Raw genomic sequence first — 9657 nt, 5'->3', positions numbered from 1 at the left:
TTAACTTAAGGTTTGATTTCAGATCAGTGTTAATTTTCGTTGACGAAAAATGTTCTTTTTTTTGTCATCTGCATGTTTTTCTAGTGACGAAAACGAAATCTAAGTAATAGAGAAGTTAATGGTACGAAAACGAAACAAAAATTCTGGGAGTGACTTCTGCATCTGGCTTCCGGTTCCCTGAGTTGTTCCTGTCATAGGGAGACGTGAATAATTGCATAAAAACCTACTGACCTACCCAGCATGACACCAGCTAGCAAACACTTGCTGCACAAACTGTACAGGCGTGTCAACATCAGGGAGAAATAGAAGAGCAGATGTATGGATGCATTTTACATTTGATGCTAATGAGAACAAGACCCTTTGTAAACCGTGTGGAGCAACAATCGTAAGTCATAACAGGTTAATAGAGGCTTACTCCAGGGATATAAAATGAGTTTAGAAATTCTAGAGACTTTCTTAAATAATGCATTACACTTCAAATAAACCCATTAGATTTAGTCGACTAAAATTAGACTAAAACTATTCAGATGACTAAAATACAACTAAAACTAAAATGGCATTTTATTCAAAAGATTAAAACTAAGACTAAATTGAAATTTGCCTTTAAAATGAACACTGTTCCAGATTGTCTTTACCACATACTCCCCACCAGATAACATTTTACTCACACACCACACTATTTACCACCATAACAGAAAAGTTGTTATATCTCTAATTGATTTCTTTTTTGTCATCCATCAACTCTATGGAACCTGATCCAGTTCCTGATAAACGTTTGGAAACATCATAGTTATTTAAAGGAGAACTATGAGGTGAGTGCTTTTCACTCACCTCATAGTTCCAGCCGACCTGTGACAATGAGACTGTCACAGGTCGGCTCAGTAGATCGGGAAGTGAGCGAACACATACCGGCGTTCGCTCACTTCTCAATCCTCTCACTGCTCTCTGCCGTGACAAGGGAGGGGCTGGATTCCCCCCTCCCTGCTCCGATCCGCCAGCGCTGACTGGCGGAATGGACGGGCGAGGTGGCGGGTACAGCTGGCTTTGCCTCTAGATAGTCAGAGCCAGCTGTCAGTCACGCAGCTGGGCGGATCCTGGCACAATTGTCGGGATCTGCTTCAGATGCGGCGTCTCAGTATACCGCGAGCTACAGCTCGCGGTATACTGAGCCTAGGGTGACGGGAGGACGCTAGCTTGTGTCCTCCCGTTACCCTAAGGAGAACTATGGGGAAAAGCCTTAACCCCATAGTTCTCCTTTAACACCTACCTTTAACCCTTGGATGAACCCAGTGTCGATATCATCCTTACATGTCTGTACTGATGTAATCTCTTTCCATATGCAAGATGAACTCTTACTGCTTGAAATGTCCATTTCATGCCTGCTTACCCTCTGCTTCTCTCTCAACAATACTCAATAAACGCTTTGTAAAATAATTATTGTACAATGCTTTTTTCTGGTACAAAAATAGTGTATAAATTAGAATTGTTGTTTAAGTCGAATTGTTTTTTAACAGCCTAGCTATTCATCTAATCATTTATTAAATGGTTAGGTTTCCGGTACTACCAGGCTTTTAAAACATGTTTTCAAATGCAGATTCCCCACTTTAAAATGATGAATGTGAAAAGTAATGATTTTCTAAGAATGTGTGTTGAATGTACAGGAAATGTCACATTCTCCAGGTCATAAATAGGGTAAATAGTGTGGATGCACTGATACCGATACTCATACTCGCCCAAATGCTCAGATACTATTCCCGATACCTGAACTTCTGGTATCAAGAAGCCAGGCGGGGTCGAGTCATTACACGCTGCCCGGCTTCCTGATTGGCCGGGAAGCTGGCTCCATGCTCTCTCGTTACTTGGGGACAAGGGAGCTTGGATCAGGCTTCCCAGCCAGTCAGGAAGCCGGACAGCATGTAATGACTTGTCCCCCCCACTTCCTGATTGGTCGAAAAGCTAGCCAATCAGGAAGACGGCGGCGAGTCATTACCCGTCCCCCGGCTTCCTGATTGGCCAGAAAGCCGACTTCAAGCTTCTTCGACATCTGGTAACGAGGGAGCTTGGACCTGGAGAATGTGACATTTCCTGTACATTCAACACACATTCTTAGAAAATCATTACTTTTCACATTCATCATTTTAAAGTGGGGAATCTGCATTTGAAAACATGTTTTAAAAGCCTGGTAGTACCGGAAACCTAACCATTTAATAAATGATTAGATGAATAGCTAGGCTGTTAAAAAACAATTCGACTTGAACAACAATTCTAATTTATACACTATTTGTGTACCAGAAAAAATAATTGTACAATTATTATTTTACAAAGCGTTTATTGAGGTAATGACTCACTGCCAGGCTTCTTGATTGGCCAGCTTCCCGACCAATCAGCCCGGCGACAAGTCATTATCCACCCCCTGGCTTCCTGATTGACCTGACGACGAGGGAGCATGGAGCCGGCTTCCTGGCTAAGCAAGAAACCGAGTGGTGAGTCGTTAGCCTCACCGCACCGCCCAGCTTCCCGGCTAATCAGTAAGCCGAGCAATGAGTCATTACGCGCCACCCAACTTCCCTAATGGGACTTCTGGTATCGGTCTTCGGTATCAGCAAATACCGGAAAATAGATATCAGTACTTGTGCTCGATACTGAAAAACCGGAATCAGTGCATGCCTAGTAAAAAGTGCAGTAAGCATTTTTGCCATTAAAAATAGCTGTTGCTAAATGTTAGTTAAGGTTGCTTGATTTGGTGAATCTACAGGTGAATATGTTGCAGTGAATGCATGAGCATTATTAAGCTAAATACCCAGTGAATGTAACTTTCGTTGCCTCTTATAGCTGCCCTATAAGGTGAATATTTACAAATACATTTTGGGAGAATGTCAGCAACTTGTTTATCTAGTCATAGATAAATAGACCCTTCTATTTAAAAAAAAATGGCATTAAACATATCACTGTAAAAAATTGAAAGATAAATTAATATAATAAGCCACTAGATGGCATCAAAATACTTTTCTGTGACACAAACTAATTATTACTAATAATAATAAGTAATAGTAGTGGTATTTTAAGGAAAACCTTTTCTAAGAAAAACATGGAGGCTGCAATTGCTGAATTCTCCTTATAATAATGCCATCGGCCTGGCTGATTTGCCTATTCTCTGACTTCAATATTTTCAGTCAGTGACCCAGAACAAGTATGTAGTAACTGACACTGGGAGAGAGAACACTAGAAGCCAACCTTGCATGCAGATGTGCTGACAATGACTGTTTTAACAGGAAGAGACGTGAAATGAATATGTTGCTGCTCCTATATTGTTCAGTCCCAGGCTGGGCAAGGTGGTAGGTGACCCAACTGTGTTGCAGCAGAGAAAAGTCAGGTCAGCAGCATGGCTCTATTGTCTGCTGTGTAAATCTAAGGACTGGAGGCACAGAGATAGGCACAGAGATAATAAAAAAACTTGTAAGAAATTTGTAGGTAAAACAGGTCTCATATAAGTGTTATCAGTGTGTGTGTATTTCTTGAGATCAGACCTTGAGATCAGTTTTAATATACAGTATAGCCTTATGCTTTTACTGCAATGCCTTAACGCCTCAGCTTTACTACGAAATGTACCCTCCCCTGACACTATTATCAGCAACACCTTAAAGTAACATTAAAGTATACATTTTTTTCCCCTCCCCCAATGTTAGTGTAAGCACTTCCCTTAAATGATGTCTCTTAATCCGATCTTCTTCTTCTTTCCTGTCCTTTTCAAATGTCTCTCCACCGCTGCTGCGGGTCTCTGATCCAGCGCTGACTCCTCAGTGCTTGCTGGCACTTCCTGACCCACGGTGTCTGCATGAGGGTGCACGACGTCCACAGACTTACCTTGTGTCTCTCCTCGTCTCCCGGACGAATATTTGAACTGTGCATGCGCCCGCCCAAGATCCTTTGTGGCCGCCCAAGATTTTTCAGAGTTTCGGACGAAGACCTCTTATGAAACTTTTTGTTTTTTTTTGTTTTAAAGATTGTTGCATATATCTACTGATATATGCAAAAAAAGCTGAGGGTTTAATAACCCTTTAAAATAGACCTCACATCAAGAAGATAGCCATGTAAATGAACTGCATGTTTGCGTTTGCCTCTTTTTTTCCAAATATCCTCCTCTTATAGCATTATAAAGGCCATAGTACACACATTCAGATATATTGGAAAAATATTGCAATGGAAATTGCCTATTCCATTTCTCCCATATGACAGACAAGGCTGCACCTTTGAACCTAAAGGCTATATGCTTTTTGCTGGGCTTGTTCTAATACTGACTCTAATGCTGGCCAAATACTTGGAAATGTAGCATTCCATCAGCTTTCATCCACAGAAGATTGCCAGCTACAGTGTATTTTGTTTCCAAGTTCTAAGTAAACAAATTATAAAGATTGTTGCTGCAAATTGCCTAATATATGCCAGCATAATGGCGCGTGTCCTAAGAAATTAACTTAATTACAGGGTAACATTTAACCCTTTCCCTGCCAACTGACTGGCTTTGGGCCCCTGTAGCCACCGGGACTTTGCCTGTATAAAGCCAACTATCGGCTTTACACTGGTGGAGATTCTGGTGGATGAGCTACCGCCAGATCAATTCCATGTGCTGGTAAAGTCGTCCCCCGCCACCCAAGACCCCCTGCTTTGCTTCCTGGGCTCCACTGCCCCTCTGGCATCACGTGTGTTGATGGGAAGGGGAGAGAGAGACCGGCACACATTTGTTCACTGATCTCCATGACTTCTCAGCTGTTAATTCCCCGGCTAGAGAAGCCGGGGGAAGAAGCTATTCAAGCGCGATCTGTGCTTGAATGGCTTCTTTGAAGTGGAAAGGTGACACTAGGCATCTAATAGACCCCTAATGTCACCTTAAAGAGAAACTGTCACCTCTAATATGCTATCACATAGGGTGCTTGTGAGCACCCTTATGTGATAGCAATGAATTAAAAAAAAATAAAGTTTTAAAAAAATTAAGTTAAATGAAATAAATTAAAACATTTTTTTGTGTGTAATATGTTCAAATATATATATATACTGTAGGTAAACGTCATACACATAATTCATAATACATACATATGCTCGATGTACACTCATTCTAGAATCTCAATATAATTATAGTATTATCTTGAACCTTGGTTCTCAACTGGTGGGTCGTGACCCAAAAGTGGGTCACCACATGCCTTCCACTTTTCTAGATGTGGCTCCCTATCCTCCACCAAGAGCAGCACTATCAGTTCTCAGGCCAAGCAGCCATTCAAAATTTGCTGTCCGGTGCCGAGTGTCAGCTTAAGGTGGGGTAGGGTGGGATGGGGCCATGCCTGCGAGGGAGCTTCATCCATATGTGCATTGCTTGCAGCTCCCTCGCCTGCCTTGCAGAGGTGCCCGGACCGGAGTGATGTCATATTCTGGCTCCCGGACCCTCTACAGCAGTGTTCCCCAACCCCCGGTCCGCGGATTTGAAGGCATTTTTAAATACAATTAAATTAAAATTATTAAATCAAAACAATCTAAAATATAAACAATCAACGTCCCCCCCTCAGCGGGCAAGGTAAAATTATCAAACGTTGACCGGTCCGCGGCGATAAAAAGGTTGGGGAGCACTGCTCTACAGGGTACGCAAGGTACAGCACAGCCCGCACTGGACCCCAGGCTAAGGATCCACTCTAGTTCTCGTAAGATAGGGAGACAGAGTGGATCTGCGGTACCGTGCGCTCCATTGCAGTGCAACCTGGGTCACGACTTAATGGTCAAGGACAAATGTGGGTCTTGAGGTTACACAGGTTGAGAACCACTGCTCTAGAACACATCTAGTAGCCAACAAGAATGATCTTAGCCATACTGTAAATACCAACAACCCCACACGCTATTTCTTCCTTATGTTGTTTCCTAATTAACAGACCCATTTCACTTACTCATTCATTCAACACTCCCCCGCTCCTTCGCTTCCCCAAATATTACGCCTGGTTTACACCTGTGCGTATTGCATAAGCGCGTCACACGCGCGTTTTCTTCCCGGAGTTTGGTGCGTTTTCATGTGCGTTTTTAAAATTAGAAACGCATACGCGCGTTCTATGCGCGATTTCAGTGATTTCGTCCGTTCCCGTCGAAGTCTATGGGCACTAACGCGCTACAAAACGGACCAATACGCAGCAAAAACGCTTCGGGACCTTTTCATGCGTGGCCCGTTTTGTAGTGCGTTCGGGACGGACGGAAATACGGACAGGTGGGAACTATACCATTCACTTCAATGATTTTTACATTTTGGTCCGTTTTGTAGTGCGTTCATCGAGCGTAGGACGCACTACAAAACGGTCAGGTGTGAACCAGCACTTACTTTGGACCTGGTGGGTGATTTCTGACCTATGATAATTCCAGTATTCCTACCACAAGTTATCATTAGCTATGCCAAATTCCTGCATTTCCAAAGAGGTTAAGTACTCTATCTAGGCTAGGGACTCCACACCTCAACAAATTCCTTATGTAAGCTCTTCCATTCTCATGATAACATTGAGTTCACATATCCATTCTCGTATCCGCGGTGTTACTATAGACTTCCAGTATCAGGGTATCAATGCCCTAGCCGCATGTAGTAGTGATCTGAAAAGACATTTCCTAACACTCTTTGACGGACCCGGTAAAATTGATAAAAGGGCCACTTCCTGGGTTTTTGGCCACTCTACTCCAGTAAGTCAATCAAATAAAATCAATCAAATGTAAAAAAAATCCCCCCGCCCCCGCTTCTGGAGCACCTACTATGAACACAACAATTGTGCTACACATGTTGGGTATCACCGTGTGCACCCGGGTGAGAGCAATAATTCTAGGACCAATAATAAAGTTTAACTCTAAACTGATGACCTGTACAGGCTTTTAAAGTGTTACCTATGGGCAATTTGGGTTATCGTATTTTATCGCTGTTTTACAGGCGCACGCAGTTTTTAAGTTTGGCATGTTTGGTATCTATTTACTTGGCACAATCTTATCTTTTATATTTTACAAACCTATTGGGTATTGTATTGTGTTTCTGTGCACTACAATTAACATAAGTGTAATTTTTACTGACGTTTTGGGTTTGATAAAGAGTTGCGCAAATATTATGCAATGTAAACATTTTCTGCCATTTTATTCTACAGGGTCTGTGCTTTCAGGAATAATATAACTCTTGGTGGTTTTAAGTAATTGTCAGGCCTAAAATGTGACAATGAGAGGGTTAATTAGTCATTAATACTGGTGGTAAATTTAAATATTGTAGAGATCAGCTGGATTTTTACTGGCAGATTTAGGGTCTGTTAGATGGGCCAGAAGATGACTGAATGGGCTTATCACTGTTATCTGCACAGTGTTCACAGAATGCCGTAAGCAGAGTGACAAATCAATGAGGGGGGAGAAGGGAGGCAGGTTATGGTCTCCGTCTCCGATCTCCGCATCCTTGCTCTACCAGAGGTAGAAGTGCGGTCAGCAGGCTCCGGCAGTTGCCTTGTAGCGGTAGCCGGCGCCATCTTGGAGACACGGCCTGATGAGACAGCTGATGGGAGCGACGAAAGGAAGTGATCCATCCCAGTGAAAGGAGTAGCAGTGTTGGCGCCTCTCCGGTCTCCGCTTTGAAGCCATGTGTGATTAGGGCAGGCAGGTGAGCTGTAACTGACTCTGTATGACTGTAGAGTAGAATGCGGCCTGGTAACTCGGCAGACAACCGTCTTCACGCCGATATGTCCTGGCCACGCTCCAGAGCCTACAATTCAATGTCTGACAATGTAACGTTATCAATGTTTGCTGGAAGCAATGCATGATGGGATATGTAGCCTTGAGAAATGGAGATTGCATCACATCAAGCAGCAGGGAAGGAGACACAAAGCACACTGGGAATCCAGGAAGTTGTTGAAAGTGATGGGCAGACAGAAGGCAGTAAGTTTTGATTGCATGATGAAAAACAACTATAGTAGGATGCATACTATTGCAATGCTGATGTCATAACAGAATAGTGTATGCAAACTACTGTATAGGACCATGCACACGGATGTGTGGAAATACGGCAACTAATATGCAGAATCTTGCTGGCAGAAGCTGGTGGCGAGATCTTGCGTAAAAAGTGCTCTGTACGCATGGAACATTTCTGCAATGTTTATATTGTACAGCATATAGCACCCTATTGGTTTAATACTGAATGGACCCTGGGCAACCATTATCCTGGACCCCTCACGCCACACCCCCTACCCGCCCCTCCATGCTATTTAGCCTATATATGCGCTTATATACGACAGGGGTGGAGCAACACTATGCAATTCCCATTGCATAGTAAACAGAACAGTATGGATCTTTTGCAGGATCAAGGCCACGGCTGTGCAAGGATTTTTGTGTACACAGGCGAAGGTGCATTTGATAACCCCGCCCCAGGCGCCCTCAGGCGGCTGCCTATGGAGCCTAACGCTAGCACTGACTAGCGTGTAGTGATCCCCATCATATGTACACAGAAAGCATGAAGTGACCGCCATCATATATACATGAAAAGCAGGTAGTGACCCTAATCATATATACTCGGAAAGCATGTAGTGACTAGGGCTGCCACCTGTCCAGGATTCACTTGGGTTTTGAATGCTGTGTCCGGGTTTCATGGCAGCAAAAACCCGGACACATGATGTCAGGCAGACGGGCAACCAAAATGAAGATAGGGGCTACTGGCCCCCCACTAACAATAGTCTCAACTGTGATATTTACATATGAATGGGTGGCGCTATTTACATATGAAGAAGCCATGACTCATTCTCCCAAAAAAATGTTTTCACGTCCCTAGAGTGTTTGGGTTTCACTTGAAGAAAAGGTGGCAACCCTAGTAGAGACCCCTCCTCGTATGTACACAGAAAGCATGTAGTGACCCCCATCGTATGTACACAGAAAGCATGTAGTGACCCCCATCGTATGTACACGGAAAGCATGTAGTGACCCCCATCGTATGTACACGGAAAGCATGTAGTGACCCCCATCGTTTGTACACGGAAAGTATGTAGTGACCCCCATCGTATGTACACGGAAAGTATGTAGTGACACCCATCGTATGTACACGGAGAGCATGTAGTGACCCCCATCGTATGTACACGGAAAGCATGTAGTGACTCCCATCGTATGTACACGGAAAGCATGTAGTGACCCCCATCATTTGTACAGAGAAAGCATGTAGTGACCCCCATCGTATGTACACGGAAAGTATGTAGTGACCCCCATCGTATGTACACGGAAAGTATGTAGTGACCCCCATCGTATGTACACGAAAAGCATGTAGTGAACCCCATCATATGTGCACAACAGCACATAGTGATCCAAACATACACATGTAACATGCAGTAACCCCCATCACAAATAGACAAGCAGCATGTAGTAACCCATCTCTCTGGATATTCAGTGTTCCCTAAGACACACATGTAGCATGTAGCAGCCAGTACAGACATGCAGTGCCTCCCCATCAGACACCCACTGTTCATGCTGCCTCAATCCAGGCTGTAGTCCCCTCACCCAGCATGCTCCCTCTGCCCCATCCAGGTGCAAAGGCCAGTGAACATCGGCGTCCAGGTCACATAGCAGATCCGCATGGAGGGGGAGGCCAGGAGTTTTGTAGCGCTGGCCCTGCTCAATGACTGGGCCCTGCAT

Source organism: Nanorana parkeri, unplaced genomic scaffold (assembly GCF_000935625.1).
Source record: "Nanorana parkeri isolate BGI_ZX_2015 unplaced genomic scaffold, ASM93562v1 scaffold555, whole genome shotgun sequence".
Taxonomy (NCBI): domain Eukaryota; kingdom Metazoa; phylum Chordata; class Amphibia; order Anura; family Dicroglossidae; genus Nanorana; species Nanorana parkeri.
The sequence above is the reverse complement of the archived record's forward strand: the minus strand, read 5'-3'. Positions refer to the sequence as shown.